Source organism: Saccostrea cucullata, unplaced genomic scaffold (genome assembly GCF_032062105.1).
Source record: "Saccostrea cucullata isolate Sc308-1 unplaced genomic scaffold, CSIRO_AGI_Scuc_v1 ctg12177, whole genome shotgun sequence".
Taxonomy (NCBI): Eukaryota; Metazoa; Mollusca; class Bivalvia; order Ostreida; family Ostreidae; genus Saccostrea; species Saccostrea cuccullata.
In genome coordinates, this window is record NW_026922148.1 from 1 (window position 1) to 18750 (window position 18750).

At 33.6% G+C, this 18750-nt stretch overlaps 2 long non-coding RNA genes across 6 annotated transcripts; one reads left to right on the forward strand and one right to left on the reverse strand.

Moving 5' to 3' along the window:
• Positions 1-442: 442 nt before the first annotated feature.
• LOC134261269 (uncharacterized) lies at positions 443-11287 on the reverse strand. Of its 5 annotated transcripts, XR_009990779.1 has the most exons (4): positions 11061-11287; positions 10801-10864; positions 8494-8678; positions 443-717 (listed from the first exon to the last, which is right to left on the reverse strand). It is a non-coding gene; the product is annotated as an uncharacterized LOC134261269 (long non-coding RNA). The 5 variants fall into 5 exon arrangements; XR_009990782.1 differs by lacking the exon at positions 10801-10864 and having other exon boundaries at positions 445-717; positions 11057-11282; XR_009990781.1 differs by lacking the exons at positions 10801-10864; positions 11061-11287 and adding an exon at positions 9383-9762 and having other exon boundaries at positions 445-717.
• Positions 11288-12175: 888 nt separating this feature from the next.
• Positions 12176-15670, forward strand: LOC134261268 (uncharacterized). The gene is made up of 3 exons (XR_009990778.1): positions 12176-12278; positions 12867-12930; positions 15465-15670. It is a non-coding gene; the product is annotated as an uncharacterized LOC134261268 (long non-coding RNA).
• Positions 15671-18750: the final 3080 nt, after the last annotated feature.

Consider the following 18750-nt stretch of genomic DNA (forward strand, 5'->3'; position numbering starts at 1 on the left):
AACAGCTCATCCTGGACTCCATGCCACTAAACTGGAAGTAAATCTCGCAGTGTATATTTGACGTCTATGAACATGATCATGATGATGAAAGCTTGTTCAAATGAAATAAAATAAATAATTATTCAACATATTTTGATTCAGTTATTTTAAACATATTTAAGAAAACTTTAAAAGTTATCAATTCTTTTTCTTACTTGTAAGACGATATGTACCAGGGACAGATAATTCTATTTTTACACGGTGCCAAATTTAAATCATTGAAAAGCCAAGTCAACAAAGAGCCAAACAGCTTGTCTTACCGACCTGATGAGGCATTATTTTGTTTAAAAATTTTTTTTTTTTTAATTGATCACAAATGGAAACATAATATTGTACATGAAGATTTACATACAATTTTTTTCTTTTCTTCAATTACGTAAAATATTCACTGCGGTGTTCACTTCCAGTTTAGTGGCATGGAGTCCACTCCATACTCCACTAATCAACCTCTTTCAAATGACACCAAGGTCAATGACTTTGTGACCTTGACTGTGACCTTAATGCTAAAAATAGCTTTTTCCAAACTTTGTTGCCGCCGGGCGCATAGTGTTTCACAAACACATCTTGTTTTTTTTTATGGTCTACTTACCCTCTATACTAGTACTGTGTGTACATCTGTCCTCCACATTCAGCTTAAGTACAGGATCTTGGCTAGAAGTTGACAAAAATTCAGGATACCTGTAATTTAAAGAAATATCAGTAAGAATGTGCTGCAAATCACATATTCCATATAATATCAAATATGACACTATACCGGGGCAAAAAAAATATACATGACTGTACTCATGTTTCCTGTCACCTGACCTATCCTCCATTTTACTCTCCGAACCTCATAGTTTTTTTTTTCACGTTTTCATTTTTTTTGCTATTTTCCCGAAATGTTTAAATCGGCCAACAATATTAAATGTTTTTTACAGATGAGTTTCAGAAGCGTTTTAATACAAAACTTGGGCAGACCTGTCAAAAAAATTATTGAACATACCAATGAGAAGTATGAAAGCCCTAACACCAACTGTGCAAAAGTTATAAGTTATAACTAAGGTTGAAGAGTGATATATTTTTGTAAAAGTGGTCAAACTTCAAGGTCAAGAGGTCAAATTTGGTGGTGGTGGTACCCAAAGAAAGGTCTTGTCACAAGAAATACAAGTGTACAGCAGTGAAATATGAAAGCCATAGCCCCACTCACTCCAAAGTTATGAGCAAGGTTAAAGTTTTTGAGGACAAACAGCCAGATGGACTACAGGGCAAAATCTATTTACCAATACGTCTTATTTCAACTATGGAAGAGTTTAAGATTTTAGTGCGCTCCTCTGTAAAAAAGTTGCAGAGTGTACAAATCTTTCAGGATTTCTGGGACAAACGTAACATAAACATGTAAACAATATGTTGGATGTCGATGAACAAATCCTAACAAAAATCAAATGAATCATTTTATTGTTGTGGACTTTATACATGTTATATGCATGAAGAGTAGAAAGGACAAAAATATCAATTTTTATCTATTGTTTATCATATGTATTTAATTATCATCTAAATATAATTCACATGCTTTGGAAATGTATTTTATTATTGGATGATAAATGAGATGGGAGTCCGAGAACATAAGAAGGGATAAGCCTATAGCGCAACAAACATGAAGGTGAAACATAGGTAATCAGAGATTACAGAGCTCACCTCAACGAATGTTGTCTTTAAGTAAGGCAAAGTCACACAATTAACCAACAAGAAGTGTACATTCCAAAGATGAAAATATTTAAGCAATTTTAATCTGAATTTGAAATAGAACAACATAAAAAATTTAAACTAGTTCTTCTTCATGAAAATGTAATTAAAATCCAGCATCTGAAGCAAATTTGAGAGTTTTCATCTCTTGATGCAACATTTGTGCAAGTTTGGTTTATACAATGTTATATAAGCCTTATAGTTTTTTGGTAATAGACCTGCACCCATAACTTTTACCTGGTCTATTATCTGAAAATATATGTCGAATTCAGCATCTGAAGCAAGTCCATTAGTGTGCATCCTAAGATGTATCATCCATGCAAGTTTGCTCATTATAGGGCTCATAGTTAATTGGAAATGAAACATGCATCAAAAACTAACATTTTCATTCAGCAACAAAAAGTAGGTCAGATTCAGCATCCGAAGCAAGCCCAGTATATGCATCCTTATATGTATCATCCACGCAAGTTTGGTCATTAAAGAACTCATAGTTACTTGGAAATGAATCATGCACCAAAATCTTTAACCTATTCACTCAACTGGAAAATGTAGGTCAGATACAGCATCCGAAGCAAGCCTGGTAGTATACATCCTAATATATGTATAATCCATGCTAGTTTAGCCAACATAGGGCTTATAGTTACTTGGAAATGAAACCTGCACCAAAAACTTTAACCTGTTCACTCAACCAGAAAATGTAGGTCAGATTCAGCATCTGAAGCAAGCCCTGTAGTGCATCCTTAGATGTATCATCCATGCAAGTTTGGTCAACATAGGGCTTACAGTTACTTGGAAATGAAACCTGCACTAAAAACTCTATCTTGTTCACTCAACCAGAAAATGTAGGTCAGATTCAGCATCCGAAGCAAGCCCAGTAGTATGCATCCTTAGATATATCATCCATGCAAGTTTGGTCAACATAGGGCTTATAGTTACTTAGAAATGAAACCTGCACCAAAAACTTTAACCTGTTCACTCAACCGTAAAATGTAGGTCAGATTCAGCATCCGAAGCAACCCTGGTAGTATGCATCCGTAGATGTATCATCCATGCAAGTTTGGTCAACATAGGGTTTATAGTTACTTGGAAATGAAACCTGCACCAAAAACTTTAACCTGTTCACTCAACCGGAAAATGTAGGTCAGATTCAGCATCCGAAGCAAGCCTGGTAGTATGCATCCTTAGATGTATCATCCATGCAAGTTTGGTCAACATAGGGCTTATAGTTACTTAGAAATGAAACCTGCACCAAAAACTTTAACCTGTTCACTCAACCGTAAAATGTAGGTCAGATTCAGCATCCGAAGCAACCCTGGTAGTATGCATCCGTAGATGTATCATCCATGCAAGTTTGGTCAACATAGGGTTTATAGTTACTTGGAAATGAAACCTGCACCAAAAACTTTAACCTGTTCACTCAACCGGAAAATGTAGGTCAGATTCAGCATCCGAAGCAAGCCTGGTAGTATGCATCCTTAGATGTATCATCCATGCAAGTTTGGTCAACATAGGGCTTATAGTTACTTGGAAATGAAACCTACACCAAAAACTGCACCAAAAAGGTTAACCTGCTCCAACAAGAGGCCCATGGGCCACATCGCTCACCTGAGAATCTTTTGTCATATTGTTCTTTACCAGATTTCCCCCTTGTAATACATATTGTGGCCCTGCCCTACCCCCTGGGGTCATGATTTACTACCCCAGGGTGCATCCACATCAGTTTCAGCTTTTCTGGCCCAGTGGTTCTTGAGAAGAAGATTTTCAAAGATTTTTCCTATATATTTCTATGTAAAACATTGATGCCCCATTGTGGCCCCACCCTACCCCCTGGGGTCATGATTTGAACAATTTGGAATCTACACTACCCCAGGGTGCTTCCACATCAGTTTCAGCTTTTCTGGCCCAGTTGTTCTTGAGAAGAAGATTTTCATAGATTTTTCCTATATATTTCTATGTAAAACTTTGATTCCCCATTGTGGCCCCACCCAACCCCCGGGGATCATGATTTGAATAATTTAGAATCTACACTACCCAACAATGCTTCCGCATGAGTTTCAGCTTTTCTGGCCCAGTGGTTCTTGAAAAGAAGATTTTCAAAGATTTTTCCTATATATTTCTATGTAAAACTTTTATTCCCCATTGTGGCCCCGCCCTACCCTCGGGGGTCATGATTTGAACAATTTAGAATCTACAGTACCCCAGGGTGATTCCACATCAGTTTCAGCTTTTCTGGCCCAGTTGCTCTTGAGAAAAAGATTTTCAAAGATTTTTCCTATATATTTCTATGTAAAATATTGATGCCCCATTGTGGCCCCGCCCTACCCCCGGGGGTCATGATTTGAACAATTTAGAATCTACACTACCCCAGGGTACTTCCACATCAGCTTCAGCCTTATTGGCCCAGTGGTTCTTGAGAAGAAGATTTTCAAAGATTTTTCCTATATATTTCTATGTAAAACTTTGATTCCCCATTGTGGCCCCGCCCAACCCCCGGGGGTCATGATTTGAACAATTTAGAATCTACACTACTCCACAATGCTTCCACATGAGTTTCAGCTTTTCTGGCCCAGTGGTTCTTGAGAAGAAGATTTTCAAAAATTTTTCCTATATATTTCTATGTAAAACTTAGATTCACCAATGTGGCCCCGCCCTACCCCCGCGGGTCATGATTTGAACAATTTAGAATCTACACTACCCCAGGGTGCTTCCACATCAGTTTCAGCTTTTCTGGCCCAGTGGTTCTTGAGAAGAAGATTTTCAAAGATTTTTCCTATATATTTCTATGTAAAAATTTGATTCCCCATTGTGGCCCCGCCCAACCCCCGGGGGTCATGATTTGAACAATTTAGAATCTACACTATCCCAGGGTGCCTCCACATAAGTTTCAGCCTTATTGGCCCAGTGGTTCTTGAGAAGAAGATTTTTTAATGACCCCACCCTATTTTTGTCTTTTCTTGATTATCTCCCCTTGTAAGGGGACTTGTCCCTTCATTTTAACAATTTAAATTCCCCTTCACCCAAGGATGCTTTGTACCAAGTTTGGTCAAAATTGGCCCAGTGGTTCTTGAGAAGAAGTCGAAAATGTGAAAAGTTTACAGACGGACGGACAGACAGACAGACAGACGGACAGACGGACAGACGGACGGACGACGGACAAAATGTGATCAGAAAAGCTCACTTGAGCCTTCGGCTCAGGTGAGCTAAAAACATTAACCTGGTCATTCCTTTGCTGAAATTGCAGCATCTGAAACTTTGACTGGTACAATGAAACACACTAGAACCATCTTCCATGCATGTCTAATCAATATAGGACATAGAAGTACTTAAAAAGAAAACTGCTCCAAAAAACTTAACCTTAACCTGGGACGCCGACGCCGACGCCGACACCGACGCCGAGGGTATTACATAAGCTCCCCCAACTTCGTTGAGGTGAGCTAAAAAATTAAATCTCAATATGTTATGTCGCGACTACCAATGAGTACCTCGCAGTTATCTAACTTACCTCCGCTCTTTTGCGAGGGAGTCAAGAAAAGTCTAAATTTCTGGGGGCAAATGACATTGTTTACATTAGTGACAATCGAATGATTCGAACAATTTAATGCCAAAATCACGATGTTTTGCTAGATATTGAATTCCAAATAGTAGATTGTCAAATAAGGAAAGTTAAGAATATTTTATATACTGAAAAATGTGACGATTTTCAATGAAAATTTAACTATAAGAGTCCGCTTAATTAAACATATCTTTAAAAATGTGACAATTTAGGATTGGCTCCTCTCAAAAATGTATAAGGCTGGTTCAGCGATTGTCTAGCGAGGTATTCCACCAGGATTTTTTACTTATCTGTCCTTATAAATGCTACAATGATCGATCTTGCATTAATTGTATTGAATAGCACATTGCTCCCACCCAACAGATGATTCCTACCTCCTTCATGAAAGAGTTCAGCTAAGTTAAGTAATCGCGATATCAAGTATTGTATCAAAATTTTCCGAAATATTTCATCTAAAATTAAAGTATACTTTATGTAAATCTGTCAAATCTCTACAACTTATACATGCATATCTCATGAAGATTGAAGTTTTTGGCCTGTAAAATATAATACACACGCGAAAAAGGGCAAATTGAGTCATTTTTTCACACTTTTAGTGTTGTAAAATTGGACAAATTTACTATTATCAAATTGAATCGGAAGAACACAATCACTTATATAATTATATAATTGATAATTTTAAATGTTATAAAAGGTTAGATTTATTCATCCTTAGAAGTATTTTAAAAAGACAATGCACCAGGATATGGATATAATAATTATAACCTCTTCACCATGCACGTTCTCATTTTGTTACTGCTGATTAGAGTGATGTCCCTTTGGTGAATATAAAAGTTAAACCTGCTCGGCTTGAGAAATACGGCTTGAAAAATATAGTGATCTATCGATGATAATATTTACAATCGATTGTCGCCAATCTGGGCCTTTAAACGACGATTTTTCGATAGTCAGCGACTATCATAACAACACTACACACTTTTTAAAACAATGTTTTGAAATGTATGAGTGGGTCTTCACTCCACTTTTTTTTTCAAGTTTATCCTCAAAGTTTGCATACAAAATGAAATATACTATTTTGATTTCCAAAATTATGGAGTAAAAACCCAATAAACCTTTTAAAAAATTATAATTTTATGATATAACTTTTGTATCTTTTCGAGAAAAACTTGAAGTCCACTGAGTCAATGGTCATATCACAAACATGATTTAAATGCCAATCCTCATCAGGACTTGTGTAGCATAGTGGTTAGCTTGCTAGTCTCAGTAGAGAATGCTACTCAGGATTTTTATTGCTAGGGTTCAATCTAATGGATACATGTACCACATTTTCATATCTGTGATAGTCAGTTGGTGAAAAAACTGCAACAAAAATTGCGTACAGATCTCGAGACACGTGGATATATAGGAAGTTGACATCGAATTTGCATAAAAATGAATCTCACTACCAGTGTATAATATGCCTCGACAAAGAGTGTTAAAAAATTTCAAACTTCTTGCTACCATAGTAGTTGCTGAAAAAAAAAAAACATAAAAATTTACACGCACAGATAAACAGGAAGTTGATGTGAGATTTCCTAAAAAAATAATGCCACCATTATCCCTCAATATGTAATGCCTATAGAAAGATAGACAGACATGCTAATTCCAATTTACTCCCCAAATTTGATTGAGAATGGGTTAAAATAATTGTATGTTGTTATTGAATATTCCTCACAGTTGACTTGTAGGTAATACTTATCATTGCTGACTTGTGGGGAATATTTCTCACTGTTAACTTGTAATACTTTTCATTGCTGACTTGTGGGGAATATTTCTCACTGCTGACTTGTGGGGAATATTTCTCACTGTTAACTTGTAATACTTTTCATTGCTGACTTGTGGGGAATATTTATCACTGCTGACTTGTGGGGAATATTTATCACTGTTAACTTGTAATACTTTTCATTGGTGACTTGTGGGTAATATTTATCACTGCTGACTTGTGGGGAATATTTCTCACGTAGGTTATATTTATCATTGCTGACTTGTGGGGAATATTTCTCACAGTTAACAATTTTAGGTAATATTTATCACTGCTGACTTGTGGGGAATATTTCTCACTGTTCACTTGTGAGGAATACACATGTATTGACCATTGCTTTACCCTTAAAACTTTGTTTCCATATAAATGTTGCCTTTGAACCCAACCAATAAATGTACACTTCAGTGTATATTGCTGACTTGTGGGAAACATTTATCACTTATTGGGAAATGCATTATTTTATTATACATGAACATTACAGATAAAAATTATTTTTCAACAAATAAAATAATTAACTATCAAATCTTAAAAAAAATCAATCATCAGTATTAATAATTGTATTGAAACTACATGTATTACTACTCTAATGTTTACAAGTCTTTTAAATCAAAGCACATTAATTTTAAAAACATTTGTTTTCCTTCACTAGATTTAAAACAAATTGCAAATTTTAATTTTCTCAGGTAAAAAAAAAATGTTTTCAATTCAAAAATAATAAGTATGTTGAAAAGGATAAAAAGTCATAAAATCAGGAGACAGTATATATAAGTACTATAATTTAATCATTGATGGATTTAATCGGCCAATGACTAATTATTATTAACCAAATTTTGATTATGTTTTGTAAAATTTTCTGATTATTGTTACACAGTTAGCATGGTTAGCACACATGTATATTTTCTGACAACTTCTCAGCATGTTCATGAGGCTTTTAACCTACTTTGAAATCATGAACAAGGACCAAATTTTTTTTTTTATTTTAGATATACCGGTTTATATACTTCTATGTACATGTATTAGGCTTCATAACATACATGATATCAGCATGCTTTTTTTTTTTATTATTTCTGTTTTTAGAGCAACGGAAGTACTGTAAACCAACTTTTATTTGAGTGCAAGAAATATTTGCCAGTTTCACATGTTTCATGACCTACATTTACTAGTGAATAGTAAATTATTAATTGCCCTGAACTATTAATTTTGCTATATATTTGTAGAGAATGTTTCCTTTCATTAGTCACGGAAATTAATCAACACAGATTAGATATGCAAATAAAAGATGACACAAATAGGGTACATGTGTACTACCTGGTAGTTGGTTTACAGTACTGCTCACATATAGAGTTCAAAATGAGATTTTACAGCTATCTTGACTTACCAATACTAAATCCTTCTGTTTCCATACACAAATCCAGACAAAATGCTTTCAGTTATAATACTCTAGTTCTTTACATCCTTCATGTCCATGCAAGCGTGTCTGTTGACTTTGACTCCAAGTCTCAGTCTCTAACATTTTCAAGAATAAAGTTGTATAATTTGCTCTTGTGGTGAAAACCCGAAAACCTGCAATGATAATTTTGCTTTCAGTTCAAAGATTTCATTGTATATTTTTTTTAAAGTGTTCATATCTTTACCTATAATTACAAGACAGGTATATCTCCACATCACTCAATAGTAATTTTTGACCCCATGCGGCATGCCAAAATTAAGACTTAATGTATGCCCTTTCCTGAACCATATTGTTAACAGTGGGTAGGTAGGTATGAAAAATATTTTACTTTTTTCCTTCTTGTGACATGGCCCAGAGAGCTTTCCCTTTTAAATCAACCGTACAATAACTGCGAAACAGAACACTTTCTCGTGGATGTTTGATGAGCAGAAACTGTTTTATATGCAAAAAATCAACGATACAGTACATCTTATTTTTAGGAATGACAGAAAACTGAATCAATACCTTAAATGATAGTCATTGAAATTGCATGATAGTGCTGTTAGTATTTATTTAAATTTAATTAAAATGAGAATAGAAATTTACAGCGTAAAGTTACCAGAGGCAGATTAAAAATTTTTAGAAAGGAGGAGTGGGTGCAGAAATCAAATGGTTTTCTTAAAAAAAAAATAAAAGACCAAAATCAGGAAGCATTATCAGACCCAAAACTTTGAGCGCGATCGTTATATGTAAATAAATTTAAAAAGGTATAAATTCAGTTAAGCAAATATAAATATTTATGAATAATAGATATTGAATCTTAAAATCTCAACATTACCTTTCAATTTTATAACCAATTTTAAATTTTTAATATGCTCGCTATCATAAAAGCTGATCTAATTGTTATTACTATGTTTCTCCATTTCCTCCAATTCGCATTATTTTGTATACCACGCCCAATCATAATTCAATAGTAATTGAGGTTTTGAAAAGGATTTTTAGTTATTTTTTACATATGATTTTGTTTCTTATTTATTCCATCAGCATCTAAACCCCAAGGCCAAGGTTTGAATTGTAACAAATTTTAAAAATAAAAGGTGATCTTTAATTAACAATAAGTATTTAATTAAAATGAATTTATTAGACATTTTAATTGGGCCTAAATAAATAAGTAGTGTGTTTTCAGCATGTTTAGTTCCCCGCCTAACTCTAAGAAGTATAGGAGCCGACCCTCAATATTTTTTCTGCTAATATTTTTCCATGAGTAAACTACTGTATGTATACTTTAAAATGCAGGCTTCATATTTTAGCGGCTTTGGTGCAGACAACAATGCACTAATTCATGAATACTGCTAAGAAATCATTTACATATTGATATATACAATACACCGCACATACATGTGTAGCGCTAATTTATGATTATGCCAACCCAGTGATTATGCTAAATTTTGAAAGCACCAAATTATATACACATATTACAGTATTCGGAATTCCAGTTTACAATTAGAAATGAAATCCCAATCTTGATCACTTCCATGTTTGAGAAATGCATATCTTACACATATTAATCAGAAATATTTTGACAGTGAAATCCTGGGGGAAAGTGGCAGCGTGCCTGCCAATAAAATGTTAAAATAAAATAAAAATGTTTTTCCTACCTACCTACCCTATCTTTTCTAAGGTTAAAATAGGAAACACTATCTATTTATCTTGGCCTTAGCAAAATAAAAAAAAATACTTATGATACGTCGATAATGATGGTCTAAAATCATGAAAATATTTTCAGTAGGGCAATCAGGATGAATGTAGAACAGGGTGCAGGTGAAAGATAATGAAGGCAAATGGACACTATGCAAACCAACGCATGCGAAGAAATATATACAAGTAGGAAGAATGACTTGATAAAAAAACGATAACTAAATCAAGCTTTTTTTTGGAAGAATTAAACATGTTAAATAATCTAACCAAGCTAAGAAATTTTAGCTACGTAAATCTATAAATGTACTGATTTCAATGGACCTTTTGAAAAGGTGGAGTTCTCTGTGATACATTTCTGACACTGAGTCAGTGTGTGACTGACATCGTTTATAAATACACGTACAGTTTAAGTCAGATTAACTTTTACAATTAATTCGCCCACACAGGCCTCACTAAACAGCTAAAGACCAGACAGTCGCACCGTCTAGCATAATTTGTATGAGCATGAGGAGGATAGTCGCGTTTCACAAAAAATGGGGACAAGCCTTAAACGCTTACCATATCCCGGGGGTGCTGAATTCATATAAATCCGTAGTTTGTTCTTACAGGATAGCCATTAGGCCTATAAACATGATACAATTAAAAAAAAAAATAACCGAGGTCTAGGTCGGGTCAAACTTTCCCAAAGTTTTACGTGCATTCATTATTAAATGTTACTTTACGAACGTCTGTAAGAAATAACTGCATGCATGATTTACGTAGTTAAATTAAGTTTTCAGCCTATAATATCTTTAAAATATGATAAAAAATCTACTTACCACATATTCTCGGAGCAGCCATTGCCCGCAATAAATTGGTATCATATGGGGACCAGTTTAAATTCCGCTGCGTTCCGAATGAACATTTCCCAGCATCCTCAAACATTCGTTTTACGGTGCAGTGAGAAAATTACTGCGAGTCAATTTTACGGACTTATGGGGATTTTTTCAAAAATGACCACAAATCGAATAAATATTATCAGTAGAACACGTAGAATTCAAAAAAACCCCATGTCCATATTTGTGGGGAACGAGAGAGTTCCCCACAATTCTGAACTTTCCCCATAAGAAAGGTCCTTTGTCAGGTGTGAGTTCCCCACAAGTCGGTGAGCGCGAGTGCTCTATCTCTCTCTGTCTCTCTCTCTCTTTCTCCTTAATTTACCACTAAATATAAGCAGAAAATTCAAAGTCTGATATAAATTAATCATGTATGATGAGGTATTTTTGGAGTGATAAATTTTAATTAAGGATGACGTTTTCTCAGGTTTCTGAAAACAGTAAAGGAAATTTTTAAAAAAAGATAATATGTGAAACAAAAAAAATTTTAAATGAAGAAAATAAATTAGTTTAAACCCAATATCAATTTCAAAATTAAATATTTAATTATTCGAACAAAAATAAACAGATCAAAAATTAATGTATGGTAATGAAGAGGAAATTCGGACTATATTTTATGCTTTTCAATTACAAAAAGTGTAAAGGTTATATGCATTTTTAAACATCATTTTGCAAATATTACACGAAATTCGGACTATAATAATGATTACGTTTAAGGCTCAAACTCTTATCGCTTCTTTATATGAAACAACGTTATTCTATTGCTATAATATTCATTATTTAAACAATTTTGTTGCTTTTTAAAATTTTTGTGAGTAAATGAAAAATGGTTTTCGTGTAAGAATTGAGGTATTTTCCGCGAAATACATGTACATGTACTAAGGGGGCACTAGCAAGAAACGTAGGTCATTGAGCCTAGTTATTTGAAATTGAAATTTAACACAAAATTCATATGTTTACAATGTGGAATAGGTTGTTTCTCGTTTTTATCAGAGGTATATTTAGTCCTCTGAGTAATGGTATACCTTTAAACGCGTTCTTTTGCAAACACAGGGTATTGTCTGAAGACAATAAAAGATGGATTTCTGGACCAGATCAGCTGTAAAAACTTCACAGAAGGATGTCCAACCGAACCTTACAGAAGTACAGAGCTGTATAAATGTAAGAAATTGCTCAATCACTAAACACAAATTAAAAAAATCAATTTCATTTGTTAATCTTACTATACTGTAAAACTATTTTTTATTGAAGAGTGGGAATTTTGAAATTAGGAAGATAGGAAATGTTGGCAATCTACTTCCACTGTTTGTGAAGTGTTAATCGAGAAATTTTTGGTTTCGGACACTCTTTACTATTAGCACCTATGCAATGGACAGTAAAATACATGTACGTGTTTTTTTTTTCAATATAACAATGACAATCACTTTCCAAAAAGCAAATTTATTTAAAGAAATTCGGGGATTGGATCACTTTTGTACCCAATTCTGAACATTAATAAGTGCATCTTAATCATATGGTCTTTAATTTCCGAACGTAAATTAAGTTTACATAAACAGCCTTATCGATGTAAACCAGAAAAATTGTTCTATGAAGCCAATTATTTTTTTTTCATTTTAACATCAGTGTACTAGTATTTAACAAGATTGCTCAACAGACATTTTGAATTTGACAAATGGAAACTTGGGAGGACTTCGACAAATTTCTTGAAGTTCCACTTTATAGTAACTTGATTGAATTTCTTCTGCATAGATCCAGCTTGCAGTCGTCTTAACACAGAGTTCCGATGTTTTGCTGCTGATTCTTTGTGTGTTTCGTAAGTTTTTTTTAACAAAAAAGGATAAGGTAGGGTAAGGGTCGAACGGAACCCCTTATTGATGTTAAAATCAGAACACTGGATAAAGTGCGATAGTTTGAAGTTTAGAACTTAAAATGATGATTGGTATGAAATCAGCATAAGTAGGATATTTTCTCGAATTCTAATTGAGTTTCGTCATATTTCTCTTTGAAAAACATAGAACACAAGCGTGCCTATCTGTGATTTACATTGATACACATTAACTGTATATGTCACTAGTGTATAAAATTTTGTAGATCGGCAAGCTTGTGCTTTATATTTTTCAAAACAAAATGTGCTGTAAAGTCGATAAAAATATGCATAAAATGAGAAAATTCAAAAATTGGCCTATTTTATGACATCTTTATAACTTCTGTGTACATGTATTACAAATATTAGAACTTATACTCATTTTTGTGGTATGGATAAAAACAAGTTTTTATTTATAAACTGTTACATCATTCTAATAAAAAACAACATCAGGGGTCAAAAGGGGACTTAATGTACCTTGTCATTTCTTATCGTTAACTTCAGTTTACTACTAGTGAATCAGATTATTTACTTTAATAGTAAATACGTATAAGTCCATTTTACTATGAATTTCAGATAGATATATTGATTTGTTAATCTTTTTTCTGGTATTAAATAAGGATTTCCTTGAATATATTCAGTACAAAATCACATTGTTGACTTAACTTTTTGTAAATTACATACATTCCAGATGTGCACAGTATTTCTATTTCAATTTTCATGGTAAATAAAAGTAACAAAGTATTCATTATAGTTTACTTTAGAAACTTTGGTTCACTATTGTACATTTTTGTTAGAGTGGCTTCATTTTCTGCAAATACAGTGTGGTTGATGTGATTGTGTGATCAGTGGCGTGGCATCATTTTTGAAACCCAGAGAAAAAAAATTTCTTACCTGAAAAAGTTGACAAGCCAAAAAAAAAAAGGGGGGGGGGGAGGTTGCCAAAGTCGAAAATCCTTTTTCGTTGTAGGGGGGGGGGGGGGTATAGGTAGACTTCTTCTCAGTGTCTACTTCTTTCACTACCAATTCTAATATTACATTTTCATAACATCACTAATAGTGGGGGGGGGGGCAACCAGGCTTTCAATTTACATTTCTTATTGTATAAGTAAGGTTGGGAAAAAACGTGGGGGGCCAGCCCCCCCCCCCCCCCCCCAGGTTGCTACGCCCCTGGTGATAAAAGTAAAATAAAATAAATCCTTTTTAAAATAAGAGATCATAAATCAGGGTGACTAGGAAGTGCTCAGCCTAATTAAATACCTACCTTAAAAGAAAAGATAAAGGATTTCAGTGTTCATGTGATCTAGGCAGTCATGTGACTAGCATTTTAGTGTTCTATTATAGATGCATAATTTTCGTTCGACTCTTATATTTCTTAAAATGCAACTAATTTTTTTTATAACAAATAAACGTAAGAAATTGCCAAATCTCGGAAATAGTTTGGGCTGACAAGTATATATCCATTTCCAGCATGAGTATGATGAATATCATAAGTGGGTCTTCTCTCTTTCTAGCGTCGTTTGTTCAATGTGAATAAAGTATGGATGCCTCCCTTTTTACAATGCCAGTCTAAACTTAACATTATTTTAGAAATTCAATAATAATATCATTTTTATGATATTCAACTATCTTTCATACAGTAAGTTTGCGTTCTTTCATATCAAATTGATTTACAAAATTGTTTTAAAAAGGACCAATCTCTTCTTCAGCTTGCCTTCACTGGACAACGGGACAAAATCATTTTTAAAAATATCCCTTCCTTCAATAAGCAATTTATCCATTTAATTAATAAATTGATGATTTAAAAACTTTTTAAGATACATGTTAATCCTTACATTTGTTGCTCAAGAGCGATTGATTCAACCATTTTTTGTCACAAGTTATCTACTTATTGACTTTCAATTCTGATCATTTTGATCTGAAATTTAGTTTTGTGAATATGGAAAGAGTTTGCGAACGTCCTAATCACTCTTCTTAATAATACATGTCACCACCCGATCTCTCAAACATATATATTGAGTTAAATTACTTTTTTCTATATAAAACTGAAATCTAATTTGAAAACGTTTGTCGTGAAAATGAAAAGAATTCAATGTTTATCATATGATCCCTAAAATTTTTCAGCAAGAAAATTTCAAATTTTTCAGAACATTTATCAACCTGTAATGTATCAAAAACTAATATTTTTTTCAAACCATTATTTGGATTGGTAAGGCATTGAGCTGTTTAATTCAGAATTATTCACTTCATTAGTGTGAGAGACTATATACAGTGTAAATGCATATTACTGTAGACGTTTGAATGGGTATTATCGTCCTTGATACATGTATCCTCTACAAAAGCATAAAATAGACATATTTTTAAAACTAGTTTACTTATTTAATTTTTAGCTCTTTTTTTCAATTAACCGACGCCAAAACAGCTATAATAGTATGAAAATTGAAATCTCTGGTGCCGACCTTAATTTTGATCACTGTTTACAGGTATTCTAATGCCTCTAGGACTGCTATAGATGATGGATCCGTTGACATAAGAGAAATCCTCGGTGTCGTCATACCTCTCCTGGTACTGGTGGGGATTCTGATAGCAGCCTTTCTATTTTGGAGACGTCGGCAAAAACTAAAACTAAAAACTACACTAAAGCGTCGCAAAAAGATTTTAGGTAAATCTGTATTCGAAATATACTAACCAATGCACATATGAAAAGTTGAATTATTATATTGCACAATGAAAAATGCAAAAATTAACCATCGTCCTTTTTTAATTGAGATTCATTCATAAGATGTGCTTTCTATCATAACGAAATATGCAGTAGTTTTGTAAATTATCGGGAAAACAAATTGTTTGCAAATAAATTGGACAATTCCTCCCTTTTTAACAACTCGTTTCATAGGTCTCAGAGTACATATACCCTGGTTAACTGACAAGATTTAAAAATTAAAATTACACTGCGCCAACAATTGTCTTATAATGTATTATCAGTTTCTTTAGCGTGTAAAGAATAAACATCAAGGATGATTTAATTAAACCAATACAATATTCATGCACTAAACCAATGGGAGAAAGGGTACCTAACTTTAATAGGGAAAATGACAGTCGTTAAGACATTAGTTTTACCTTTATTAAATCGCATTTTAATGTCAATATTAAATCCCATTGAATCATACTGCAAATAATTAGAAAAAAAATTCCTCTTTGGAATACTTCAATTCATAGGGTTAAAACATAGTTATTGTTAAAAATTATGAAGACTGAGGATTGAAAATATAAAACCTTGTCTGTTATATCTTCTATGAAATTATTTTGGATAAAACAGCTTGTTTTTACAAATTGGGGTATGGAACATATCATCCAAAATTTTAACTTAGACAAATTTAAAAACTGTGGAATTGATTACGTCACAACTTTTCTGAAAACGTTGAAAAATAAATTTTGGATAGACGTGTTCAAATCCTGGATAACAGTACAAATTTATGAGATAGCGTCTGAGATTGCAAACTCACATTTGTTTTATAACCCAATGCTTCGTATTAGGGGGGGGAGGCTTTTTTTTTTTTTTTTTTTTTTTTTTTTTTTTTATAATAAACACATGTTTGACAGCAACATTAGACGAGTGAATGATATCATTAATGAAGATGATTCTTTTTCAAGTTTTGAATATTTTCGTAATACTTATCCCATGATTAAGATTGTTTTTAAAAGAAATATAGCATTATAATTCATGCTATTTTAAAAGTCTTGGATAAAAACTTCTGGCCTTGACATAACTATCAATTAAAAAGCTAGATACCCCATTAGGTATGAGAGATATTTACAAGGTGATGATTTGTCACAGATCCAAATGATTTTATGATATTCGATCACAACTCTTCTGTGTCAACAGGTAAAGCAAAGTGGAGTTAGATTTCAAAGGTCGACACTCAATCGCAACTTCTCGGGCCTTTTCGACCAGCGGAAAAACGACCTCGAATGAAAATGGTAGCCGCCATGACAACCCTCCTTTTTCACGCTCTTGGAAATAAATGCATGGAGACCTTTTATCTGTGGTATATGTAGTTTAACTTTATTCAATGTAATGATATTGACTGAAATATATTATAGAAGGAACTTCTAACTCCCCCTATCTTACATTTGACTAAACAGGAAATGTATAAATTTTTAACATCCGGCCATGTTAATACATTCGAGGTTGTTTTTCCGACCTCTGACGGAAAGACCCGAGATGATGCGATTGGGTCGACACTAAAGGATGGAAAAAAGAATCAACTAAAATACACTTCAGAGTAACAAAAGACTGTAAATTCGTATTCTTTCAGTATAGAATTATAAACAGAATTTTAGTATTATTTTTTTTAAAAATTAACAAAAATGACTCTCAGTACTGCAATTTTTGTCACTCGGAAGAAGAACCAATAGAACACCCTTGATGGAAATGTCAATGTACACAAATATTTCTAGAAAAATTTGTACTTTTTCTTGAAAATTAGACAGGTCTAGTCATCATTATTAAATGTGTACGAAGAGATCTTTTATTTTAGGTTACATTGAGAATTATATACTGATACTCAAAATACTATTATACTTTGGACTTAAAATGCATTTTTAGCTCACCTGAGCCGAAGGCTCAAGTGAGCTTTTCTGATCACATTTTGTCCGGTGTCCGTCTGTCTGTCTGTCCGTCTGTTTGTCTGTAAACTTTTCACATTTTCGACTTCTTCTCAAGAACCCCTGGGCCAATTTCAACCAAACTTAGCACAAAGCATTCTTGGGTATAGGGGATTCAAGTTTGTTCAACTGAAGGGCCACGCTCTCAATCAAGGGGAGATAATAGGGAATTAATGGAAATTCGATGGTATGATTTAAAAATCTTCTTCTCAAAAACCACTGTGCCAGGAAAGATGAAACTTATGGGGAAACATCCTCAGGTAGTGTAGCTTCAAGTTTTTTTTCAAATCTTGACCCCCAGGGGTAGGGATAGGCCACAATGGCCGACCAAAGTTTTACATAGAAAAAATTAGAAAAATTCTTTTAAAATTTTCTTCTCACGAATAGCCTAGCCATAATTTATCATATTTATATGGAAGCATCCTCAGGTACTGTAGCTTCAAGTTTGTTCAAATCATGACCCCCGGGGGTAGGGCAGGGCCACAATGGCCAACCAAAGTTTTACATAGAAATTTATAGGAAAATTCTTTAAAAATCCTCTTCTCAAGAATAGCCTAGTCATAATTGATCATATTTATATGGAAGCATCCTCAGGTAGTGTAGATTCAAGTTTGTTCAATCATGACCCCCGGGGGTAGGGCTGGGACACAATAGCCGACCAAAGTGTTACATAAAATATATAGAAAAATTCTTTAAAAATCTTCTTCTCATGAACAGCCGAGCCATAATTGATCATATTTATATGGAAGCATCCTCAGGTAGTGTAGATTTAAGTTTATTCAAATCATGACCCCCGGGGGTAGGGCTGGGCCACAATGGCTGACCAAAATGTTACATAGAAATATATAGAAAAATTCTTTAAAAATCTTCTTCTCATGAACAGCCAAGCCATAATTGATCATATTTATATGGAAGCATCCTCAGGAAGTGTAGCTTCAAATTTGTTCAAATCATGACCCCCGGGGTAGGGCTGGGACACAATGGCCGACCAAAGTTTTACATAGAAATATATAGGAAAATTCTTTCAAAATCCTCTTCTCAAGAATAGCCTAGCCATAATTTATCATATTTATATGGAAGCATCCTCAGGTAGTGTAGATTTAA